The sequence below is a fragment of the Ranitomeya variabilis genome, chromosome 4 (genome assembly GCF_051348905.1).
Source record: "Ranitomeya variabilis isolate aRanVar5 chromosome 4, aRanVar5.hap1, whole genome shotgun sequence".
Taxonomy (NCBI): Eukaryota; Metazoa; Chordata; class Amphibia; order Anura; family Dendrobatidae; genus Ranitomeya; species Ranitomeya variabilis.
The window spans coordinates 56,792,055-56,817,929 of NC_135235.1; the positions used below are offsets into that span (position 1 = coordinate 56,792,055).

General features: G+C 42.4%; 1 protein-coding gene across 1 annotated transcript in view; it reads right to left on the minus strand.

Moving 5' to 3' along the window:
• DNTT (DNA nucleotidylexotransferase) overlaps positions 1–25,875 on the minus strand; it is a 463,694-nt gene that overhangs the window by 401,744 nt on the left and 36,075 nt on the right. The window lies entirely within an intron of this gene.

The following is a 25,875-nucleotide window of genomic DNA, read 5'->3' on the forward strand; positions in this document are numbered from 1 at the left end:
TCCGCATTTTTTGTGCAAATGTAGCCTTTTTTTCCGCGAAAAAATCGCATCGCGGAAAAAAAAGCAACATGTTCATTAAAATGCGGAATTCCGCACACCTAGCAGTGCATTGATCTGCTTACTTCCCGCATGGGGCTGTGCACACCATGCGAGAAGTAAGCAGATTATGTGCGGTTGGTACCCAGGGTGGAGGAGAGGAGACTCTCCTCCACGGACTGGGCACCATATAATTGGTCCAAAAAAAAAGAATTAAAATAAAAAATAGTCCTATACTCACCTTCTATGTCTTCCCGCCTCTCCGCTGCATGCTGCCGCTTCGGTTTCTATAGCTGGTGTGCGGTGAAGGACCTGCGATGACGTCGCGGTCTTGTGATTGGTCGAGACCGGTCATGTGACCGCTCACGTGACCGCGACGTCATGGAAGGTCCTGAACCACACCGGCATCTATAGGAACGGACGCCTGCAGGTGAGTATAACCATTTTTTTAATTTTTTTAATTATTTTTAAACATTCTATCTTTTACTATAGATGCTGCATAGGCAGCATCTATAGTAAAAAGATGGTCACACTTGTCAAACACTATGTTTGACAAGTGTGACCAACCTGTCAGTCAGTTTTCCAAGCGATGCTACAGATCGCTTGGAAAACTTTAGCATTCTGCAAGCTAATTACGCTTGCAGAATGCTAAAAAAACGCTAAAAAAACGGAAAAAAAACGCAAAAAAAAAATGCGGATTTCTTGCAGAAAATTTCCGGTTTTCTTCAGGAAATTTCTGCAAGAAATCCGGACGTGTGCACATACCCTCATTGTTTCCTCCCATTCTTCGAGAAGCCATAACATTTATATTTTACCGACACAGTTTTTTAAGCCATCCCTGGTAGTCCTGGTCTCTTCTCCGACCATACTTGGCCGGTTTTCCCTGGCCTCCATCTTGTAGCTGGCAGCACTTATCCGTTTGCTGCTGCTCTCAGGCTCCAGAGAGTAGCCAAAGTCTTGTGGCTAAGATCACTCTTCCGATTCACGTAGATACTGGCATTTCTCAGTCTTTGCTCTGTCGACAGCTCGTAACTGTCGACGTCATGTTGATTGAAAGCAGGCTCCCGCAGTTAGGTAGAGTTGTCAACAATGAGGCCCATCAACAGAGGAGGCCAGAAGAGACGTCTCTGCTCTGCCAACGTGACTTCAGTGGAAACCACAGAATTGCTGGCAGGGGTGGTCTGTGAACATTCTGTTCCAGCACAGATCGACAGCGGGTAAAGGTATTTAGCAATTACCTAACTATCAGTTTTTAGGCCCATAATAAAAAAATAAATCAGACCCAAATAACCCCTGTAACCACCTCTCTATCCAAGTAAAGGATCGTCACTGGTTTTGAAGTATACCATACATTTATATGTCTCACACAAACTGATAACAACATGTCTGTATTTACAAGGGAATTTGAACTGACTTCAACTCACCAACACCTCAGCACCCTGATTTACTACTTGGAAGATGACTTCTTAAACTTAAAGGGGTATTCCTATCTCCAAGATCCTATCCCCATATGTAGTAGGTGTAATAATAATAATAGTATTAAATATCTCTAATTAGAAATGTAGCATAGTTCTTCTGATTCGCTATGTCACTAATGCCTTGTGCAGGGCATTGCAGTAGCTTATTTATCCATGGTTACAACCACTCATATGACAGTTAGGTAGCTGTTAGTGGTCATAACCATGGATACTCAAGCTACAGCAATGCCCTACACATGGGTTAAGCGACATAGTGAATCAGAAGAACTATACTACATTTGTAATTGAAGATATTACCTAATATTATTTTTAAACCTACTAAACATTGGGATAGGATCTTGGAGATGAGAAAATCCCTTTACGTTTGAATCAGAGTCTGATTTAAAGGACTCTGTCAGCGCAGAATGATTGTTCAAACCATGTACAGATGCTCAGTGTTTCATGGTGGGATCAATCATTTAAAATTGACCTTCCCGCCTGATTGTTTTCCATCTATCTCCACCCTTCTCTTGCTCTATGAAGCCATAGCTGTCAATCAAGTAACGGGGGTGGAGATAGAGGGGAAATAATTAGGTGGGAAGATGAATTTAAATGAATGGCTCCACCATGAAACACCGAGGGACGGGACTTAGTTTGAACAGTCATTCTGTGCTGACATAGTCTATTTAAGCAAAGAGTTGGCTAATCTTCCAGGTGCTTCTTGAACCCTCTCGAAAAGCAACACTTCCAGAAGAATGTTCCTTCAACAAATGAAGTCCAGTCTTCGATGGGCAAGGCGGCAGGGGCAGTAATCAGGGTGTAGAGGGTCTAAAACAGCAAAAGTTGGCAAGTATGTAATAAGTATGTAATAAGTATTAATGTAGCCATTAGGATACAAGAAATAGAGGACAATGAGTAGAAAAATATGGATGCCAGGATGCAGCAGCCAGTGACCACCTCATCAGATGTAGTAGTAGTTCCCCCACTTATCCTTGTGGAGGTGACATTCTTTTATGGAAAACCCATATCTAAGCCATTTACATACAAAATGTAATATTGTCCTCATTCTAGTACAGTAGACAAAGTTTGGTAATTGTTACTTTTGCTTTTTCTCTATTGAATTGCTAATAACACTACCACATATAAGTACAAACCAATTCCAAAATTAAGCAATCACCTTTTTATGACTTTTTTTTTATTTTACACAACTATTTCCTTGGAAATATGAATTTCAACAAGATTTCAATATAATATTTCTCATAGTATATTGTTTTGTAACACAGGGTTAAATAAATTCTGAAAATTGAAAATTGCAACCATCTGTTATAAAATGGCACAACCTGGCTATTGCTATGAAAACTTTCAGGGACACAAAAAAATTATTTGTGCCGTTTAGTAAAAAAACTAAGGAAATGAGAAAAGTCTTGAGAAGCATTGAAAAACATTGCTTTGATGAACGGATCGTAGAAATGAAATAGAACTTTGGAACCTCACTCATAATGTGCACTGGGTGCTACGACCTCTCAAGATTAAAAAGCAGTCAAGAATTTATAGAGTTCTTCACCGAGGATTGAAAGTCGAAAGAAAAATTCAAGAATGTCCTTAACAATGGCTGCTATAGTGAACACACTTCATAAGTTAATTACTTCTGAGGATCACATCCATCATGCACCAGGGCAAAATATAGAAAGATATTATGATATTCTGCTAGTGGTGACACATTCAGAGTCGTGAGATTTATGATCATTGCATTATAATTTATTGAAAGGAATGTAACATCAGAAAACAACATATTACTTAAGTCTGGTTCATATTAAATACATTTTTTATATGGCATTTGCTATTTTGACATTTACATTTTTATTATACATATTTAAAGTAAACAGTAAAAAAATAAATAAATAAAAGGAGATGGAAAGTGAAGAACGGTAAAAACAACGAAAAGGGAACAACTACACAGGTCTGCATAACATAAAATTTCAAGAGCTGTTTTGGTTATTCCAGGTAATCTTTATGTTTTTGAGTGCGCTGATTCTAAAAATCACCTCTGTTCTGTAATAGGACATCATGTTTCCTGACACTTTAGGTAACTATGTTAAAAAAGACCATACCACAAAATAAATGAAAATAGACTTATAAAATTATTTTTTTATTAAAATTTTTTCATGAAAATCATTTTTTAACTGAAATGAGCTCACTAATAGTGATGGGCGAACCCCCCGATGTTTGAGATCGGCGGGTCCGCCCAAGTTTTTTGTAAAGTTCGAGTTCGGGGCCAGACATGACACGAACTTGCGTCCGAACCCCGAACTCAGACTATATGGGATGGGACAGGGGGGCAGTAAAAAAAAGGAGAAAATTAATAATAAACATTAGAGTTATACTTACCTGTCTAGCGATGCGTCCTACCGTCCCGCTGTCTTCCGGCCGCATCTGCTTCCGAGGCCGCTAATTAATTGCCGGCAGTATTCACTGCACTCGGCAGTCTTCCACTTTTTCCGGCAGTGTTCGTGCGGTAACTGCTGAGCGCAGTGAATACCGGCAGAAGGTAATGAGTGGCTGCAGATGCGGCCTGGAGACAGCGGGATGGGAGGATGCGTCGCTGGACAGGTAGGTATAATTCTAATGTTTATTATTGGGGTATTTTACAGTCCGAACTGGACCTGAACTGTAACACGAATTTCCCATGGAAACCCGTGTTCGGGACCGTGTGACCGAACGCTAGGTACGGTCCCAAACTTTACAGTTCGGGTTCGCCCATCCCTACTCACTAACACTCACTAAAATTGATTTTTTTTTTCCCCTGTGAGGCTCCTCATGGTACATTTATGCTTGTGAGTAGCATCTGGAATGTCTCTCTGAAGCATCCAACAGTAGTCTGCCATCATTGTAATGCTCGATTTTCCCTGGTATCTTCTTTCCATCTCTTTAATGTTCTGGTGGAATCGTTCACCTTGCTCTTCACTCACTGCTCACAAATTTTCAGGAAATTAGTCAAGGTGGGAATGGAGGAAATGCACTTTCAAACTCATCAGGCAACCTAAAGCTTGAAATGCTTTCAGCATTCGTCCGACGATCTTTTTGCAGTCAGGGTCTTTATTGCCTAAACGTTTCACCTTTATAAATGCATCCACCCTTCTTTTTGAGAATCTGTCATGGTATTGACAAACTCTTTATCAGCTATAAGCCTTCTAATGTCTGGTCCAACAAACACACTTTCCTTCAATTTTGTCTCAGAGAGGCTAGGAAACTTGGTGATCAATTATTTGAAGCATTTCCCATCTCTTGGAAGTGATTTTATAAAATACTTCATTAAGCCCAATTTAATGTGGAGAAGTGATACACGATCTTTATAGAGAGGTACCAAAGTTTCTCAGAGGACTTTTTTTCACCAACTGTGAGCACCCTCGGCTGCCAACTCTTCTTGGTCCAGTGATTTTTTTGTCGGTCTCGACTGTCCCACAGACAAACAATGGTATTTGGCATACCCAGCATGTTATTAACAACAAAACAAAAATGCCCCAAGAAGTAAATAGGACATAAACTCAATAAGGCATAAGTTCAACACGCGGTACAGAGACCACACATAGAGTATAATCCTTGTATAAATATTTTATTTAAGCAAGTAAATAAGAACAAGTCAAAGACACAAGATAAAAATAAACTACTGGAGTCCACAATCAACAGGGACACTGTGACCAGCATAAACCAATGCCCAAATTTAAAGATCAGTGATCCAACCTCAGAATAAATTAAATATAAAGTGTGAATAAAGAATAAATGCAAAAAGTTAAATTTTTAAGTAGCAGCTTTTACAAAAAAGTGCAATGTGCAGCATGTCCGTGGTGGACTATTTTGAAAAGCTACAGTAAAAGCCAACTTAACAGAAAATAAGAGGTGAGCAATACTTACAGTTAAATTGAACAGGCACGGTGCTGGTAACAGGAGGTCCCCGCCGCCCCAACGCACGTTTCGTATAGACTTCTTCAGGAGGCGTGCGTAGGGGAGCGGGTTCCGGCTATTTAAACTAATTCCAGCCAATGGTGAACAGATATAACAGGTGAAGAACATCCACAGACTAATCCAACACTAAGCACACCCCTATCTGCCGATATGCAGAGCGGAACTGACATGGAGTAAGTTGCATCCAAGCTTCCACATACATGGCGCATGCGCCGTCTCCAGGACAACCACAGGGATCCTCACAGAAGTGGAGGTGGAGCACAGGCAAGCGAACGCCGTCAGACAAGACGGCGGTCACATGACACGCGCCAGGTACCGCCCCTGTTCACCATTGGCTGGAATTAGTTTAAATAGCCGGAACCCGCTCCCCTACGCATGCCTCCTGAAGAAGTCTATACGAAACGTGCGTTGGGGCGGCGGGGACCTCCTGTTACCAGCACCGTGCCTGTTCAATTTAACTGTAAGTATTGCTCACCTCTTATTTTCTGTTAAGTTGGCTTTTAGCTTTTCAAAATAGTCCACCACGGACATGCTGCACATTGCACTTTTTTGTAAAAGCTGCTACTTAAAAATTTAACTTTTTGCATTTATTCTTTATTCACACTTTATATTTAATTTATTCTGAGGTTGGAGCACTGATCTTTAAATTTGGGCATTGGTTTATGCTGGTCACAGTGTCCCTGTTGATTGTGGTCTCCAGTAGTTTATTTTTATCTTGTGTCATTGACTTGTTCTTATTTACTTGCTTAAATAAAATATTTATACAAGGATTATACTCTATGTGTGGTCTCTGTACCGCGTGTTGAACTCATACCCAGCATGTTGTCCGAGCAGCATGCACAAGACCTTCAAATCCCCACAACCGTGGTCTTCATATTTAAGTTTATGAAGAACCAATTCCAAGTTCTTACAGCTTTCCTTCATGTGTACGGAATGACCTACAGGGATGGAAGCTTAAAAACCGCCATTGTGTAGTAAAACTGCTTTGAGACTTTTTTTGAAGAAGAAGCTATGAATAGACACCATTGCGCTGAATCATTGGATTTTGAATTGATCCATCAAACCTTCGACATCGATGCAATAAGCCAACTTGTCTTCCTGGGCAAAGTAAAGAACGAACTCCTTTTCACAATGTCTGAACCATGAAAAAACCACTCCTGTTAACATTAAACTCCTGCTTTTGATCCTTGATCCCAGTAACTCACCGGTATCTTTGGGAAGATTCACGTCTCTTCATCTCCTCCTGGGGAAAAAAATGTGGTCTTGTATCATCTTCAAAGTCAGAACTTGATTCATCATCTGGTACAGGTATGATTCCACCTTCATTAGAGCTAAGTATCTCTTCCAAGATAGCAGGGGCCTTGGGTACTGGTATATCTGTGCCATGGGGATTGGGATGAATTGCTGAGTGAAGATTTGGGTATGAAATGGAATGCTTCCATTTGGAATAATACCGTTTCACATTGCATTAACAAAAGTAACAGATGCTCTCACCATAGGAATCCCATAAAGGAAAGTTTTTTTCTTACCCTTGAACCAATTTTGGAGGTTCTCACAACACTGTTTGCACACTTTATGAGGTTCCAAACTTTATTTTCATCTCCAAGTTTTAGTTCGAAGTAAGCGAAGAATACTTTTTTTTACAAAGTCTGTAATATTCAGCTGTTGATTCAACACTATATATTCACCACAAATGAAACAGAAACGATCAGGCAAATTAATACACTTCTGCAAAGCCATAACGCTAACTTGGGGAAACACGGTTCATGAATGAAATTCCAATGCAAGTTTCTTGAAAGCATAAGGACCTTTCATTACGGTATGTCATGAACCACCTAACTGCCAACAGCCAATCACCCAGTTCCAATTGATGTTAACGGGGAAAGAAAATAAGCTGCCTGCCGATGATTCACACTAGAGTTTGCAGAAGAACCTATAAGTTTGTTGTAAATCCTTATGTTTAGGATTTTTTTCAGGATTTTTTTTCATTATCAAAACACCAAAATATATGGAAACTATATGAAAATAATCAAACAGCTTTTTAGCCGCAGACTTGTGTTATTTAACATTGAGATAATCAAACTTTGATATGCTTGATGTAGCAAGAAGAAAATAATTAGGAAAGTAATAAAAGATGTGACTTTCAAGAAGGTTTAAGAATAATATGCCCCCCCCCTTTTATTTTCTTTGATGCTGGTATGTGTTAAAACTGACCTTGGTATAGTATAAATGCCACTGGGATTCTTAAAGGGGTTGTCCCATCTAAAACTACAAGTCTGCAGTCACTCTATGTGACTGCAAAGTTATCAATCCTCACATCACGAATAGAGATGAGCGAATTTGATCGGGTCCTTGCTTATTCGGCAAGCTATAGCGTGCATGTGTTGTGACTGTGACACAGCTGCGACACATGCAGCTGTGGAGGCGAACAGCTGATCAGCCGGTGTGCTCCAGGTATCTGGGTTCACTCTGCATCTTATTCAGTAAGTGCTATAGCTTGCCGAATAAGCAGGGACCCGATCAAATTCGCTCATCTCTAATCACGAACACTGCAAGTATGTGATAGCCATACTCCAGGCCATAATCCAACTAGACTGTTTCCGGTCTCGCTCAATACACTTTCATCACTGGGTAATCTCTTTGCAATACGCTCTCTTCTCACTAGTGCCTCCGAGGGAGAGCACTGTCACTGCGCACTAAGAAAAATATTGCACAGTAAGAAGGAAGCTCGTACTGAGCATACGTTGGAATTGACAAGCAACATGTTTAGTAGAGCAGGGACTAGTCCCTGAAACGGACATCACTGATGACCCTTTGTTTTAGGGTGCTGACAGAGGCTGTAGCACTGACCACCAACTCTGTCCTCTGTTGACGCTCCCTGAGGAAGGAATCTTTCCGAAATGTGCGTCGGGGTGGGCTGTGGATGGCGCAGAGTCTGGAGTGGGCACTGACGGTATGCTCACTATCATTCCCCCTTTGGTGTTATCTTTTCCTCACTGCTGCGCTAGCGCACATGGTCTCTTGTTAGCCTATTGTAGGCTGTGATGTGTATTGACCATGCTGGAGTTGTATGATTACATTGGGGGATCTGTTGTGAACTCTATTTTTGGGCTCCCTCTAGTGGTCACAAGCGGTACTGTGTAGTGTTGTCTTTCTGCAGGTTGGCTTCATCACCTGGTTCGTTATCCTTGGTTGGTTTCCTATTTAGCTCACCTGGATACTCAGTTCCTTGCCTGCTATCAATGTATTCAGTGCTCTTCAGATTCCTGGTGACTACCTTGCTCCCAGTCTCTCCAAGACAAGCTAAGTTTTTGTTTGTTCAGTTTCTGATTATCAGTGTTCATCATGTTTTTTGTCCAGCTTGTTAAAATGTGATTTCTTACTTGCTGGTTGCTCTAGGGGACTGAGTTTCTCCCCTCACACCGTTAGTTGGTGTGGGGGTTCTTGAAATCTCAGTGTGGATATTTTGTAAGGGTTTTTTACTGACCGCATAGACCCCTTTTCTATTTTATGCTATCTAGAATTAGTGGGCCTCTTTTGCTGAATCTGCTTTCACCCCTGTGTATGTGCCTTCCTCTTACCTCACCGTTATTATCTGTTGGGGGCTTCTATATCTTTTGGGGATTATTTCTCTGGAGGCAAGAGAGGTCTTTCTTTCTCTCTAGGGGTAGTTAGTTCCTCAGGCTGGCTCGAGACATCTAGGATTTTAGACACGTTCACCGGCTGCCTCTAGTGTGGTTGGATAGGTTCAGTTTTGCGGTCAGTCCAGTTTTCCACCCCCCTAGAGCTTGTCCTATGTTTAGTCACCTTGCTGGAGTATTTGTGATCCTCAACCACTAAGGATCATAACAGTATAGCAGGCCCAAAGAGTGTATTATGCATCGCAGAAGTGGGATTAAAAGAAGACCTGAGTACATTTTTTTTTTTTTTTTGTGCTGCAGTCTGTCTAGCTTCTTTCATCCCCTTGAACTCTGAGTGGTTTTGAGCTCAGCTGCAGACATGGATGTTCAGACTCTGACTTCTAGTGTGGATCATCTTGCTGCACGGGTGCAAAGTATTCAGGATTTTGTTATTCATAGCCCTGTGTCAGAACCAAAGATACCCATTCCTGAGTTGTTTTCTGGAGATAGATCTAGGTTTCAGAATTTTAAGAATAATTGTAAGTTATTTCTATCTCTGAGACCTCGTTCCTCTGGTGATTCCACTCAGCAAGTAAAAATTGTTATCTCCTTGTTGCGTGGCGACCCGCAGGATTGGGCTTTCTCTCTGGCGCCAGGAGATCCTGCATTGCTTAATGTGGATGCGTTTTTTCTGGCTCTTGGATTGCTTTATGAGGAGCCTAATCTTGAGAATCAGGCAGAAAAAGTGTTGCTGGCCCTCTCTCAAGGGCAGGATGAAGCAGAGGTGTATTGTCAAAAATTTCGGAAATGGTCAGTGCTTACTCAATGGAATGAGTGTGCCCTGGCTGCAAATTTCAGAGAAGGTATTTCTGAAGCCATTAAGGATGTTATGGTGGGGTTCCCCACCCCTACAAGTCTGAGTGATTCTATGGCTTTAGCCATTCAGGTTGATCGGCGTTTGCGGGAGCGCAAATCTACTCATCCTTTGGCGGTATTTTCTGAACAGGGACCTGAGTCTAGGCAATGTGATCGAACTCTGACCAGAATTGAGCGACAAAGTCATAGACGTCAAAATGGGTTGTGCTTTTACTGTGGTGATTCTGCTCATGTTATCTCAGCATGCTCTAAACGCTTAAAAAAGGTTGCTAAACCTGTCACCAATGGTACTATAAAGCCTAAATTTATTTTGTCTGTTACTTTGATTTGTTCTTTGTCGTCCTACTCGGTTATGGCCTTTGTGGATTTGGGTGCTGCCCTGAATCTGATGGATTTGTCATTTGCCAGGCGCTGTGGTTTTGTCCTGGAGCCTTTGGAATTTCCTATTCCTCTGAGGGGAATTGATGCTACGCCATTGGCTGAGAATAAACCTCAGTATTGGACGCAAATGACCATGTGCATGACTCCCGTTCATCAGGAGGTGATTCGCTTTCTTGTTCTGCATAATTTACATGATGTTGTCGTTTTGGGTCTGCCATGGCTGCAGGCTCATAATCCAGTTTTAGATTGGAAAGCTATGTCTGTGTCTAGTTGGGGTTGTCAGGGAATTCATGGCGATACTCCATTGGTGTCTATTGCTTCTTCCACTCCTTCTGTGGTCCCTGAGTTTTTGTCTGACTACCAGGATGTATTTGATGAGCCCAGGTCCAGTGTCCTGCCCCCTCATAGGGATTGTGACTGTGCTATAAATTTAATTCCTGGTAGTAAATTCCCTAAGGGACAACTTTTTAATTTGTCTATACCAGAGCATGCCGCGATGCGGAGTTATATAAAGGAGTCTTTGGAGAAGGGACATATTCGCCCATCCTCTTCCCCTCTTGGTGCAGGATTCTTTTTTGTGGCCAAGAAGGACGGTTCTTTGAGACCGTGTATAGATTATCGCCTTCTGAATAAAATCACAGTCAAATTTCAGTATCCTTTGCCACTATTGTCTGATTTGTTTGCTCGGATTAAGGGTGCCAGTTTGTTCACCAAGATAGATCTCCGTGGTGCGTATAATCTTGTGCACATTAAGCAGGAAGATGAATGGAAAACAGCATTTAATACGCCCGAAGGCCATTTTGAGTACTTGGTGATGCCTTTTGGACTCTCTAATGCTCCTTCTGTGTTTCAGTCCTTCATGCATGACATTTTCCGAGAATATCTGGATAAATTTATGATTGTTTATCTGGATGACATTTTGTTTTTTTCTGATGATTGGGAGTCCCATGTGAAGCAGGTCAGGATGGTGTTTCAGGTCCTGCGTGCTAATGCTTTATTTGTGAAGGGCTCAAAATGCCTCTTCGGAGTACAGAAGGTCTCCTTTTTGGGTTTTATTTTTTCTCCTTCTACTGTGGAGATGGACCCAGTCAAGGTCCAGGCTATTCATGACTAGACTCAGCCCACGTCTGTTAAGAGTCTTCAGAAGTTCTTGGGTTTTGCTAATTTTTACCGTCATTTCATTGCTAATTTTTCTAGTGTGGTTAAACCTTTGACGGATTTGACCAAGAAGGGCTCTGATGTGACTAATTGGTCTCCTGCGGCCGTGGAGGCCTTTCGGGAGCTTAAGCACCGGTTTTCTTCAGCTCCAGTCTTATGTCAGCCAGATGTCTCTCTCCCCTTCCAGGTCGAGGTTGATGCTTCCGAGATTGGAGCAGGGGCTGTTTTGTCGCAGAGAAGCTCTGAGGGCTCTGTGATGAAGCCGTGTGCTTTCTTTTCAAGAAAGTTTTCGCCTGCCGAGCGAAATTATGATGTTGGTAATCGGGAGTTGTTGGCTATGAAGTGGGCATTTGAGGAGTGGTGACATTGGCTTGAAGGAGCTAAACATCGTGTGGTGGTCCTGACTGATCACAAAAATCTGATTTACCTCGAGTCTGCCAAGCGCCTGAATCCTAGACAGGCTCGTTGGTCGTTGTTTTTCTCCCATTTCAACTTCGTGGTCTCATACCTGCCTGGTTCGAAGAACGTGAAAGCTGATGCACTTTCTAGGAGTTTTGTGCCTGACTCTCCGGGAGTTTCTGAGCCGGCTGGTATTCTCAGAGAGGGAGTTATTTTGTCTGCCATTTCTCCAGATTTGCGACGAGTGCTGCAGAAATTTCAGGCGGATAGACCTGACCGTTGTCCACCAGAGAGACTGTTTGTCCCGGATAGATGGACCAGCAGAGTTATTTCCGAGGTTCATTCTTCGGTGTTGGCGGGTCATCCTGGGATTTTTGGTACCAGAGATTTGGTGGCTAGGTCCTTCTGGTGGCCTTCCTTGTCGCGGGATGTGCGTTCCTTTGTGCAGTCTTGTGGGATTTGTGCTCGGGCTAAGCCTTGCTGTTCTCGTGCCAGCGGTTTGCTTTTGCCTTTGCCTGTCCCGAAAAGGCCTTGGATGCACATTTCCATGGATTTTATTTCGGATCTGCCAGTATCTCAGAAAATGTCTGTCATCTGGGTGGTGTGTGATCGTTTTTCCAAGATGGTCCATTTGGTGCCCTTGCCTAAGCTGCCTTCCTCCTCCGATTTGGTTCCTCTATTTTTTCAGAATGTGGTTCGCTTGCACGGCATTCCTGAAAATATTGTGTCTGATAGAAGATCCCAGTTTGTGTCCAGGTTTTGGCGAACTTTTTGTGCTAAGATAGGCATTGATTTGTCTTTTTCGTCGGCCTTCCATCCTCAGACTAATGGCCAAACTGAGCGAACTAATCAGACGTTGGAGACTTATTTGAGATGTTTTGTTTCTGCTGATCAGGATGATTGGGTGACTTTTTTGCCATTGGCCGAGTTTGCCCTTAATAATCGGGCTAGTTCTGCTACCTTGGTTTCGCCTTTTTTCAGCAATTCTGGTTTCCATCCTCGTATTTCCTCGGGTCAGGTTGAGTCTTCTGACTGTCCTGGGGTGGATTCTGTGGTGGATAGATTGCAGCAGATTTGGAGATATGTGGTGGACAATCTGAAATTATCACAGGAGAGGGCTCAGCGCTTTGCCAACCGCCGCCGCGGTGTGGGTCCCCGACTTCGTGTTGGGGATTTGGTGTGGCTGTCTTCTCGGTATGTTCCTATGAAGGTTTCATCTCCTAAGTTTAAGCCTCGCTTCATCGGTCCTTATAAGATCTTGGAAATCCTTAACCAGGTGTCTTTTCGTTTGGATCTCCCGGCATCGTTTGCCATCCATAATGTGTTCCATAGGTCTTTGTTGCGGAGGTATGTGGTACCTGTGGTTCCTTCTGTTGAGCCTCCTGCTCCGGTGCTGGTCGAGGGTGAGTTGGAGTACGTGGTGGAGAAGATTTTGGATTCTCATATCTCTAGACGGAGACTTCAGTATCTGGTTAAGTGGAAGGGCTATGGTCAGGAGGATAATTCCTGGGTTGTCGCCTCTGATGTTCATGCGGCCGATTTGGTTCGTGCCTTCCACGCAGCTCGTCCTGATCGCCCTGGGGGTCTTGATGAGGGTTCGGTGACCCCTCCTCAAGGGGGGGTACTGTTGTGAACTCTATTTTTGGGCTCCCTCTAGTGGTCACAAGCGGTACTGTGTAGTGTTGTCTTTCTGCAGGTTGGCTTCATCACCTGGTTCGTTATCCTTGGTTGGTTTCCTATTTAGCTCACCTGGATACTCAGTTCCTTGCCTGCTATCAATGTATTCAGTGCTCTTCAGATTCCTGGTGACTACCTTGCTCCCAGTCTCTCCAAGACAAGCTAAGTTTATGTTTGTTCAGTTTCTGATTATCAGTGTTCATCATGTTTTTTGTCCAGCTTGTTAAAATGTGATTTCTTACTTGCTGGTTGCTCTAGGGGACTGAGTTTCTCCCCTCACACCGTTAGTTGGTGTGGGGGTTCTTGAAATCTCAGTGTGGATATTTTGTAAGGGTTTTTTACTGACCGCATAGACCCCTTTTCTATTTTATGCTATCTAGAATTAGTGGGCCTCTTTTGCTGAATCTGCTTTCACCCCTGTGTATGTGCCTTCCTCTTACCTCACCGTTATTATCTGTTGGGGGCTTCTATATCTTTTGGGGATTATTTCTCTGGAGGCAAGAGAGGTCTTTCTTTCTCTCTAGGGGTAGTTAGTTGCTCAGGCTGGCTCGAGACGTCTAGGATTTTAGACACGTTCACCGGCTGCCTCTAGTGTGGTTGGATAGGTTCAGTTTTGCGGTCAGTCCAGTTTTCCACCCCCCTAGAGCTTGTCCAATGTTTAGTCACCTTGCTGGAGTATTTGTGATCCTCAACCACTAAGGATCATAACAGGGATCTACTTTGAAACCTATTTCCAAGACTAACTTTCTGTGCCGTTAACTGCCCTTGTTTGCTCATATGTGCTGCTTTGCTGTGTGACCTTTCCCGCTATGCCTCTTTACCTGTTTTGTATACAATAATAAATAAATTAAATTTTATTCACCTTTTTTGGACCACAAAAACTGCATTTTGGTGCTTTGTCTTAGTCTCTGTTGACATTCTGTTTGAGTATCTCTGCATGCTCTGGGGATTCCCAAACAAAGCATGATCAAAACAGATTAGAGAGGGAAAGGTAGGAGTTTTTTAATTAAACCATATTAGGAGATTATTAAAATAAACAGACATTTAGGATGAAAATTAACATTATTTTCAGCCAACCCTTTAAGTTTAAAATGCACTGGATGAAAGATGGAAAGGCTTTGTCATGGATGAGCATGGGGACACCTAAGTCCCACTGAAGCATCAATGAGAGCATAAAAGAGAATACTTTTGCTTATATAGAAGTCAGATCCACAGACGGAATGGACAAAGAAAGGGGTTGTGCCTGAGAAACTCCAACACCTGCTATGTTGCTAGTAAAGATGAGCAGGTCTATGCTCTGCTGATAACAATTTCCTCAAATTCAGAGGTTCCAGCAAATTTAAACACTTTGCATTCAATTTGCTAGGATCAGAAAAAAATAAATAAATAAATGCTCAGAGCAATTTCACACATTGCTGAAGACATTAGCGGGCTAATGATGTCAGGCTGCACAGCTCATTCCACATGGGGATAGAAAAAGGTGGGGACTGTGAGGGTCATTGCAAAACCGCTAGTTTGCACCTTTTGAGGTAGTATATTAAGAATTTGATGTGTGTTTAGGATCATAATCCATTTGTAGAAGCCATCCTCTTTTCAATTTCAACTTTTTTACAGTGCTGTTATGTTTCCATCAAGAATTTGTTGAAATATCATTGAATCCATTCTTCCCTTTACCTGTGAAATGTTTCCTGTGCCATTGGCTGCAACTCAGTCCCAAAGCATGATTGATCCACCCCCATGCTTAATGGTTCTTTTCCTGAAATTCTGTGGCCTTTTTTCTCCACACATACCTTTGATCATTGTGGCCAAAGATTTCTATTTTAACCTCATCGGTCCACAGGACTTGTTTCCAAAATGTAGCAAGCTTGTTTAGATGTTGAATTTTATGGTGAGGACACAGGAGAGGTTTTCTACTGATGACTCTTCCATGAAGACCATATTTGTGCAAGTGTCTCTGAACAGTAGAACAATATACAACCACTCTAGAGTCTGCTGAATCTTTCTGAAGGTCAGAAAGGCAGCTGCATAGAAAAACCTATGGCTGCTGTTTTTTTGGCACAAGGAATAGAGGAAGCTGAGTTTTGTAAACCTGAGAAATTTGCATTTCCTGGCCTTTCCTAACGATGATAGTGAACAAGCCATAACTCTAACAGGCCAATTAAGATGAAACATTGGTCAAAGTTATCTAAGCACACAAATATCCAAAGGTGCCCAAACTTTTGCATAGGCCGTTTTCCTCTTTGTAATTTTTATAATGTAAAAAATGACAATATACATATTTTTGGGCCTATAATACAAAAGAAATGTGTCATCTGTAACTTTAAGCCTTTTAGAGATCATTTCAGCTTGAACTTGCTTAACAATTGACAATAACAGTAATTTTGACCAGGGGTGCCCAAACTTGTACATGCCACTGTAAATCTGCTCAGCTCCCCTTGCTCTGTAACACGGTGCCTGCAGATTGGGAGTTAATTTTCATGGTGACAGGTTCCATTAAAATAGACAATTGGTTCCTACACCGGACATTAATAAAGCTGTGTTTGCATGTAAATGCTCAAAATGGGCTCAATACACTTCTTTGAGATCTCAAAGTACCATACAAGTATTTTAAACTCAATTTGAGACATTTAGCATTGCAATTCATGGCAAATTTAATCACCACAAATCAAATTATTGAGCAAAATTCAGCAAAGCTGGCAAATTTGAATTTCAAAGTATCCGCTCATCTCTAGTAGCTAGCAGTGGGGATGAGTAAGCACTCACTATTAAGCATTGGCATCTTAGACTTAGGAAGGTCTACTGGGGAGCAAGAAAGCTATAGCCTGACATGTAGTTTGTGAGGTTTGTCCTTTTGGAGTATATAACAACTGCAGGCTTATGCTGTAGAGGGACTATGTTTAGCAGACAGCAGATGGTGCAATGTTCTGGACTGTGTTATATGTTCTTTCTTGTTGTCTCTTGTTCTTCCTGTAATCTTCCATTTTGTGTAAATGAAGACAGAAGATTCAGATTGCCCAAAGTAAGGCAGTTAATTATCCCACAATGTCTGAATACTATTAATTCTGCTGGTTGAAAATCTGCAACAGGTTATGGGCCCAGAACATAGTGGCATAGAAAGATCACTATGCAGCTTGGAGAATAGATTTATATAAGTAATCGTTCTCAGATTATCATGTCCTGTATGCAAGAAAGTAACTCCGTCCGTACATACAAAAGAGAAAAGGAAAATGACCAGCGGTTTAAAACATTAAGAGGGGTTGTTTGGGACTTGAACATTAATGGCCTATCCTTAGGATAGGTCATCAATGTCTGATCGTTGAGGTTGCGACACCCAGGCACCCCTACCAATCAACTATTCCTGGTTTAGATGTTGCCGAAACAGTTAAGCTGCAGAGCTGCACAGCGCAACTCCATCGACTAGATGGTGGCTGCGGCCGGGTACGGCATGTCCGTCATCTATTCAAATCACTAGGGGGTGGATGTGCAGTGCCTGGCCACTCCGCTGTTCCATTGATGGAGCGGTTCCATCCGACACTGGTGTTGCACCCACATTGGTAATACGCTGATGACTTAGGCTATCAATGTTAATGTTCCAGACAACCACTTTACACTTACTGTGTCCAAACAGAATAATGACATTTACCAGCGATGGATGTTTAAATCACCACTATGGCATTTTTTTTATTTCACCGCTAAAATGGTGTCACTAACGTTAGTTCCCTGCCCCTTTATGTATCAAACTATGTTGCGTAGATGGAGACAGAATGACCTGAGTCATTTTATTATAAATACAGGATGGGAAAAGCAATGAGAGATTTATGTCTTGCTGTAGGGCTAGTATTCATTATACTACAGACACATACTGTATGAAGTTTGCTATAATTAATAATACATTTGATTATATGCAAAACAAATGTGGAGGAGAATTATAAATCTCAGAATTCATCTGTATTCCCAACATCCTGATAGAAAAAGCCATTAGACAATTATACACAGAACTTGCACATAAACTTAGGATCTTCAATATTAGCAAATGATAAAAGAACCAGACAATGAAGGATACCCCCTGCATGGATTGGGAATTGGGAAGAAATGAGTGAATCAATTTGATGCAAATCAAATTTGTGTTACATTTTTAGGAATCTGCCAAACCTGACAAATTTGAAAACAATTTGCGATCTGATTTGCACAAAATTGGCTAAAATAGCTGACTCCATTTTATACATTGCAAATGATTGCATCAGCCAGAGAAAGCTCACATGACTGCCAGATTAGCTTACCCACAACACTTTGCAGTTATCATATCATATGATATAGTACAGTCAAATAGGAGGTCCTATCATAGCCTGTATAAAAGCAGAGGCAAGGAATGCAGCAGCCAATTTTTGGTGAATCTGGATCTTGAAAGGATGTCACATTTTAGCCATAAAGATAGGGAGAGAAGGCAATAAAACACTGAAAAAATTGTAACTATAGTGCGTGTGACAGCACAAGAGGGAAGCAGATTAATATGTGAAAAAATAATTATACAGAAATTCAACTGAAATGGAGAGATAGGAGAGCTGGCAATGATTGCCTAATGTTCCTCACCTACTGTATTCTTCCTCACCTACTGTATTCTCACCCATCCCTTGTAGATTGTGAGCCCGCGCGGGCAGGGTCCTCACTCCTCCTGTACCAGTTATGACTTGTATTGTTCAAGATTATTGTACTTGTTTTTATTATGTATACCCCTCCTCACTTGTAAAGCGCCATGGAATAAATGGCGCTATAACAATAAATAATAATAATAATAATAATAACTGCCTCACAAATTGGCCAGGAAACATCAATATTTATTAAGTCGTCTGTTTGTGTGGAAACTCAACTTCCACATGTCCAAGTTCACCACATGGATTCCACTGCCTTTTTAGAAATGATGACGCATGATTAGTCTCGATAGAGGATACCTAATCGCCATAATTCTTTGAATGAAGCCATCCCTGCTTTGTACTCATTTGGCAAAGACTGTGCCCACTCCCTAGAAATGTTGTGCCACAAGGTCCATTCCACCATGGAGGACAGCAGCACTTTAATCGTGCAATTTTTTAACAAATATACCCACTTGATCAAGGTGCTGCTCATGGCCAAAAGAATTTGTGGCCACATTAACTGTTCTCACGTGGTGAAAAATGGCCTCTTTCATTTGCGTTGGAACTCAAAACTGTATTTGTTGGAGCGTCTGTAAGAGCAGCACGGCGGTGACTGATTATATCGTACAAGTGAGAAACTAGAGCTTGACACCTTGAGATTTGCAGTTAGCAGCTAATAAAAGGGGCAATTGAAGCTCTTTGGAAAGACTACAAATTTATTCATAGGGACAACTGTGGTATCAGTGATGCTATTCCCTTCTTCAAGGGGTTGTCCACAAGGGCAACCCCTTCTCATTCCCTATGTTTGGCCACAATAAAATGAAAACACTTACCTCCCATGCCGGCGCCATTCCAGGGGTGTTGGCATTCATTTTCAAGGGCTCTCATGCAATTGTTATGACACGTGAGCCCGTCGCCCAATCACCGCTGGTGTCATTGTTCCCTCCTTTGGACATATAAGTAATACAGAGGAAGCCAGAGCTGCACTTTCACTTGATTACTGATACGTCTGAAGTCAGGGAGGGTAAAGCTGGTGGTGATTGGGCGCAGGGCTCACGTGTCGTAAAAATCTCACTTGAGCCCCGTGAACGCGAGTTCCGACACTGCTGGAACGGTGCCGGCATGTGAGGTGAGTATAAGTGTTTTTATTTTATCAAGGCCAAACATGGGGAATGAGAAGGCTACTGTCCTAGTAGTGGACAACTCCTTTAATTTTATTAGAAAAACTGCAGCTAAGACTGCAACAAGAGATGGAGGAGGAATAACAACTTCCAAACTCATTCTGCCATTTTAGAACTGTTGGGGCCTAAAGATGTATAACCTTGAGCAAGATTGGACCCTTGTCCAAGACTCGGAGCATAAAACAATGTTGTAGTGCTATTTTCCATTACCTTATGAGGTCAGAGACAGTAATCAAGCTCAGAATCCAACTTTGATTCTACATCCATTTATACTGGCCACTAGGGTTGAGCGAAACGGGTCGTGCATTTTCATAAGTCGCCGACTTTTGGCAAAGTCGGCGTCTCATGAAACCCGACCCGATCCCTGTGCGGGGTCGGCCATGCGGTACGCGATCTTGGCGGCAAAGTCGCGTTTCGTATGACGCGTTTAGCGCCATTTTTTCAGCCAATGAATGAGCGTGGGCAGAGTGATGACATAGGTCTTAGGGGAGTGAACGCCTATCGTCATGTTATCGCTTGTGCGCAGTAGGGATTTGGAATGTGCAAGACGAAATTTTCTGTGCTGGGACGGAGGGGGGAGAGAGAGAGAGAGAGAGATTCCTTCATTGGGTTTCGTGTTTCGGCCGAAACCCAACTTTTCACAGTGGTCGGCCGATTTCACTCGACTCGACTTTTAAGACAGTCGGGTTTCACAAAACCCGACTCGACCCTAAAAAACTAAAGGTCGCTCAACCCTACTGGCCACCTTGATTGCCAAGGAAAGAGACATACAAAGTTGATATGGCAGACAGTGACACCCAAATGCATGGTTGCAATCAATGCCCCTACGATGCATTCATATTTTTTAAAAATGCATGGTCCAACTGGATTTAGTTTGGACCAGAGCCAGAGGCAGTGAATTCTGTCTGTAGGCCCTTGGGCAGTAAATTTCTCCTAAACTTACGGACTAAAAAAAGTTTGGTCTGTTTTTTTAATATTAAAACACATAAAAAGTCCATCAGTGCATTGTGTTACAAAGCATGCTGTTTATGTAAAAATGCTTGAAAGGAGTTGGATACAGTCCAAGGAGACCTCAGCATTCATAAACATCTTTTCTGGTCAATTAAAGGCTTTGGAATACTTTTGATTAAAGGACAATCAATTTGCCACAAAATGAATTTTTTGGAAAAAAAATGGAATTTCCAAAGATTTATAAAGCTCTAAAATGAGCCTCACTGGAAATATTTGGTTGTGTTAGCTGTGCAGCAGCCTTTTTAGGAATCTTTCACACATCAGTTTTTTAGAATCAGTCACAATCCGTTAAAGTGTCGAAAAGACAGATCCTGTGCAGATTGTAAAAAAAACGATGTACTGGATCTGGTTTTTTGACCGATCCGTCGAAACAGCAGCTGCCGGAATTTAAAGGGAGAGAGAGAGATCCCCGAAATGGAAAAATGGGTTATATTAATTGAATACAAATTCTTCCAGGTATGCTCAGTTTCAAAAAATGGAATCCGTCGCTGGATTCCATCTTCTGACGGACAGCGACTAGTCCTGCGCCCATAGGCTTCCATTATAGCCAACGACGGACGGCGCAGGATCCATCGCTGTCCGACTTTTCGACGTACTCAAAAAACGTTACTATGTCCGTTGTCTCCGAACGATGAACAAAGAGTTTAAGACGGTTCAGTCAAACGACGGATAAAACGGAAGCCCATCTGTCACAATCCGTCGCTAATACAAGTCTATGAGAAAAAACTGATCCAGCAGCAACATTTGCTGGATCAGTTGTTTTCTAGAAAAAACGGATTGTGACTGATGGCAAAAAACTGATTTGTGAAAGAGGCCTTAGAAGACCTCCACTCTGGAAAAGTTTCCTATCTTCCACATTGAGCTCTCTGGAATAATTTATGATACATTGTAAATCATGAGATAGGATTGGATTTGTCCCTACTGACATACTAAATTTACATAACATTTTGCAAATACATAATGTAAAAGAGGTTGAAGCCAAACTGATAGAAAAAAAAGTTGTTTGAAACTTTCTTCAGGCATGTGCCAAGCCGACATGAAACTACTGACCTTATTACCATATTAATAAGACCGGCTGTTGTAGGGAAATCAAGATCCACTCTTAATTTGCATTGCATATGATTCGACACAATGTATCTGGCATAGTCATCCTCCGTGTATTGAAAGTTTGCAAACTCCAGAAAAGAACAGACAAGTTCAAAGTAAAAGACACCAAACCCAGACGAAGGTAATGGGGCCATTGGTCAAAGTAAAAAAAAAAAAACAGAAAAAAATCTGTGCTTGTTTTCTGGATGATAATCAGAGTATTTAACGAAAGTTCATTCGCATATTAAGGTAAACTGTGATTATGAATTACATTAATGTATTTATTATTTTCTCTTCAGCAGGTCTAAGACAAGTGTGGCACGCAGCTTGTTGTTGCTGAGAAATAAAACACATTTCCTGGCTTGCAATTGTTCTAAGCCTGAGAGCGGTGGCTCCATCTGGTGTGTTGTTTTTTCTTTACCGGCTTTAAAAAAAATACCTTTTTGTTTCTAAATAATCCACTGATACAGTAGATCACAAAGGTTCTTCTAAAGTAGTGAATGTAGAAGAGGATATCAAATGGGAGAGAGGAATGAAAAAAAGCAACTTGGAAGAACATTTCCCACAAAAAATAAAATTGAAAAATGATCAGAAAAGGAATATAACTCACTTTGGGGAAGTTTATGACATGTTTTGGGCAGGAATGTTGGCATATTTTGTTCTTTTTTGAGTTTATACAAAATTATAAAAGTTGGCTCACAGTTTTCAAAGATTTTGTGATAAGACAGTCATTTTGAGCTTGTCAAAATAGGCTGGCTTTCCTTCGTTATAGAAATAGTAGCACCAAATTTATCAAAATAATGCCACACTTTGATAAGCTTAGCAAAAATTACAACAACGCAGTCACAAGCAAAACTGACTGCACAAACATTACAACAATGCAGTCACAAGCAAAACTGACTGCATAAAAACTACAACAACGCAGTCACAAGCAAAATTGACAGCACAAGCATTACAACAATGCAGTCACAAGCAAAACTGACTGCATAAAAACTACAACAACGCAGTCACAAGCAAAACTGCACAAAAATTACAACAATGCAGTAACAAGCAAAACTGACTGCAAAATTCCCTTCACGATAAATTCCCCACCACTGAATGTGCAATAATATGTTAATAAGGCTCTCACATTTATCACATTTGTCAGTGAGAATCAATATGCCGCTTAATTTGGGCAGGTAAAGTTAAAGGGAACTTATCAGCAGATTTTTAGACCCCAAAGTAAGGCCGGGATCACACACAGCAAGATACGGCCGAGTCTCGCAGGTTAAAACTAAGCTCTGGCACCGGCACTCCAGAGCGGATCGTGCGGCCACATAGCAATACATGAAGCCGCACGCTCCGCTCCACTCCAGAGTGCCGGTGCCAGAGCTTTTTTTTAACCTGCGAGACTCGGCCGTATCTCGCTGTAGTGTGACTCCGGCCTAAACATCATCACAATAAAGTAACTATAATGATGATTGCTTCCATACCTTTATACACTGCTCAAAAAAATAAAGGGAACACTCAAATAACACATCCTGGATCTGAATAAATGAAATATTCTCATTAAATACTTTGTTCTGTACAAAGTTAAATGTGCTGACAACAAAGTCACGCAAAAATCATCAATGGAAATCAAATTTATTAACCAAGGGAGATTGGGATTTGAAATGATACTCAAAATCAAAGTGGAAGATCCAATTACAGGCTGATCCAATGGAAATGCCTCAAGACGAGGAAATGATGCTCAGTAGTGTGTGGCCTCCATGTGCCTATATGACCTCCCTACAATGTGCAGGCATGTTCCTGATGAGGCGGCGGATGGTCTCCTGAGGGATCTCCTCCCAGGCCTGGACTAAAGCATCTGCCAACTCCTGGACAGTCTGTGGTGCAACGTGACGTTGGTGAATGAGACATGATGTCCCAGATGTGTTCAATCGGATTCAGGTATGGGGAACAGGCTGGCCAGTCTATAGCTTTAATGCCTTCATCTTGCAGGAACTGCTGACACACTCCAGCCACATGAGGTCTGGCATTGTCCTGCATTAGGAGGAACCGAAGGCCAACCGCACCAGCATATGGTTTCACAAGGGGTCTGAGGATCTCATCTCGGCGGTACCTAATGGCAGTCAGGCAACCTCTGGTGAGCACATGGAAGGCTGTGCGGCCCTCCAAAGAAAAACACCCCACACCTTTACTGACCCACTGTCAAACCGGTCATGCTGAAGGATGTTGCAGGCAGCAGATCGCTCTCCACGGCGTCTCCAGACTCTGTCGCGTCTGTCACATGTGCTCAGTGTGAACCTGCTTTCATCTGTGAAGAGCACAGGGCGCCAGTGGCGAATTTGCCAATCCTGTTCTGTGGCAAATCCCAAGCATCCTGCACAGTGTTGGGCTGTGAGCACAACCCCCATCTGTGGACGTTGGGCACTCAGACCATTCTCATGCAGTTGGTTTCTAACAGTTTGTGCAGACACGTGCACATTTGTGGCCTGCTGGATGTCATTTTGCGGGGCTCTGGTGTACTGGCCTGTCTCCTGGTAGTGCCTCCAGCTTCTATGCTGACAGACACAGCAAACCTTCTTGCCACAGCTCGCATTGATGTGCCATCTTGGATCAGCTGCACTACCTGAGCCACTTGTGTGGGTTGTAGAGTCTGTCTCATGCTACTGTAAGGGGTGTGTAAGGGGTGTGCAGGCCGCTGGTTTGAGCCCTACATTCCTGTGCATGCCTACGTAATGAAACTGGGTATGTTTTGTGTTTGCTGTGTGCCCTGTGTAGTTTATGATAGCTGACACTGGTTAATATGATAATGTCTGACCCTGTTCTGATATCTTTGTGTTAGAGACAGTCAGTGGCAGTGGTAGGTCAGCACTGGTAAGGGTTATGGCAGTGTAGTTGCGGGTTAGTGTTAGGGGGGGCGCTGTAGAGTAGGAGATTAGATTGTGTTGAGAACTGGTTTCAGTCAAAGTAGTGACAGTTGAGAAAGGGGGCGGAGCCAGTGTAGTGGCAGGGAGAGTGCCTTCCTGAGGTAATTTTCAGGTAGTGGGAGGAGCTAAAGCTGTGTGAGGAGAATTGTTCTAGAAGGAGTTGTGACAGAAAGCTGAACAGAGCAACAGTGTAGAGTTAAGAGAGCGAGGCAGCCTGGAAGAATCAGTGGCTTGTCTGTGGGTTACCTCTCGTAACATCCAGGACTTACGGTCCGAACAGGAATTGCGGAGGCAACCTGAAATTTCACCCAAGATGGGGAAAGTGGACGGGGAGCACTCAGTATCAGCTAGCTGGATGGTTCAGGAAGCTGCGGGCCTGGGAGCCATGGTGCAGGAAGAAAAGCTGAGGGAGCAGACCAGGGAAAATGCAGGAGATGGATTACTCATGTATTGGGAAAATGGATGGACTGTAACTGTTATGAAGATGCACAAGTTAAGTAAAGTTTTATTGAAAATGAACTCGGACTTTGAGAACATTTGTGTGTGTCTGCGACGGATTGGAGCCCTGTATGCTGTGAAGGATTCTGACCCACAGGTGGGTGAAATACGTGACACACATAGTACAGCACAAGATGGACATGATATTTCTGTAGCGGAGTGTCGGGGTGTGATGAGGAAGCAGTAGCAATCCCTCCGTACGGCTACCACCCTGGCCCCCGTTACACTACCACGAGGGTGAAAGCACAGCCAACATTCAAAAGTAACCAAAACATCAGCCAGAAAGCATTGGTGCTGAGATGTGGTCTGTGGTCCCCACCTGCAGAACCACTCCTTTATTGAGTGTGTCTTGATAGTTGCCAATAATTTCCATCTGTTTCTATTCCATTTGCACAACAGCATGTGAAATTGATTGTCAATCAGTGTTGCTTCCTAAGTGGACAGTTTGATTTCACAGAAGTTTGATTTACTTGGAGTTATATTCTGTTGCTTAAGTGTTCCCTTTATTTTTTTGAGCAGTGTATTATAAGTCGTGTCTCCATTGTCTTGTAATGCATCAAAATGACAGCACCTGGGTGAGGGGTCAGTCTCTGTGACCTGCTCCCCTACCTGAGATCTTGTGCAGGCATTCGGGGTGGCGAATGCACAGATGGATAGTCCAGCTCTCAGTAAGTCATCAGGATGTTACTGCATATATAATGCCACCTGCACAAGATGTCACATGGGGATTCAGGTCACAGAGAAGAGTGACCTGTTAATCACGGACAGGAAGCCGCACTGGGAGGAGAAAGAGGAAGAGAGGCCAGAAAGCTGTAAGTGGAGACCAAGCCAAAGGATTACAAGCCAATGAAGATACAAACATATAATGTAAAGGATTAGAAGTAATCATCAGTACAGTTATATCATTACTAGATGGAGACTCGATGCAATGGCATCGGGAGGGCGGTAATGTCATGATGGATCTCTCCCTCCACGTGCTCACCCACCTA